The 1,358-nt window shown below is 35.1% G+C and overlaps 1 non-coding gene across 1 annotated transcript; it reads right to left on the bottom strand.

Annotated features, from left to right (window-relative positions):
• Positions 1-1,251: 1,251 nt before the first annotated feature.
• LOC121205232 (small nucleolar RNA R71) lies at positions 1,252-1,358 on the bottom strand. The gene has a single exon (XR_005900317.1). It is a non-coding gene; the product is annotated as a small nucleolar RNA R71 (small nucleolar RNA).

Raw genomic sequence — 1,358 nt, 5'->3', positions numbered from 1 at the left:
GGGTGATAAGATTTTGCTAGATTAGGGTGAAACCTAATAAGGGAATCCATAGATCGAGTTAATGCAATCCTAGGGTGTTAATTAGAAAGATATTTTAATTATTCAACTTAGGGTTATATGTTATTAGTCTCGAGAGAGATAATAATATAACTTAGGGATTTCTACGGATCAAGTCAAATGAATAAATCGTTTGATTCAGAGTCAAATAACAAGTGAAGTCTAGGTGGATTTCTCCTTAGGTATTGTCTTAATCAATCAAATTTTCCCAAAAGTATTTTCCCAAATTTTATTTTTGTGCATTCTTAGTTTAGTAATTAGTTTAGATAACCAAAGCTCTTAATTTTTAGCCTAGATAATAAAAAGGAAGTAAATACTAGTACTCGTGGTTCCTTTGGGTTTGACAATCCGGTCTTGCTGAACTATACTACTGTTCGATAGGTACAATTGCCTCAATCGTGATAATAAGTTAGTCTCAAGGACGATTCATTCATAAATCTTTAAAACTTGTCACGAATATCACGTACCAAGTTTTTGGCGCCGTTGCCGGAGAACTAGGATATTAGGAACACTTGATTTTTATTACTTTAGCCATTTTACTTTTATTACAATTTAAATTTTTTTTATTTTCTAATTCTTCATTTATTTTCTTCTGACAGGTTTTTCTGGTTTATGACCAGAAGAAACCCGTCAGGACCATTAGTTTTTGACGGTGAGATCGATCGCATAGTTTGCAAAAATCGAAGAGAAATAAGGCGAAGCCTAAGATACACAGAGGGTGAGCAAGGGGCCGATACTTCAACCACAATCAAGGAGATGGATGAAAACCATGAAAATCTGCTACCTTCTGCGATTGCTGTTGATCCAGTAAATCAGAATCCTGCTCCACGCACTATGTATGGTTATGCTAAACCTTCTTTAACAGGAACTGAATCGAGCATAGTTAGACTTGCTTTAGCTGCAAATACTTTTGAACTGAAACCTAACACAATTCAAATGATACAACAATTTGTTCAGTTTGATGGTTTGCAAGACGATGATCCCAACGCTCACTTGGCAAACTTTTTGGAACTATGTGATACATTTAAAATTAATGGTGTTTCTGATGATGCCATTCGCCTTCAATTATTCCATTGTTCATTGAGAAACAAAGCTAAATAGTGGTTGAACTCGTTACCACGAGGGTCAATCACTACTTGGGAACAAATGACTGAAAAGATTTTATTAAAATATTTTCCGCTAACTAAAACAACTAAATTACGTAATGATATCTCCTCTTTTGTGCAGATGGATTTAGAAACACTCTACGATGCATGGGAGAGATACAATGACCTTTTGCGAAGATGCCCTCACCATGGGTT

This window comes from Gossypium hirsutum, chromosome A08 (genome assembly GCF_007990345.1).
Source record: "Gossypium hirsutum isolate 1008001.06 chromosome A08, Gossypium_hirsutum_v2.1, whole genome shotgun sequence".
Lineage (NCBI taxonomy): Eukaryota > Viridiplantae > Streptophyta > Magnoliopsida > Malvales > Malvaceae > Gossypium > Gossypium hirsutum.
Note: the sequence above shows the minus strand (reverse complement) of the source record. Positions and strands in the feature narration are given on the sequence as shown.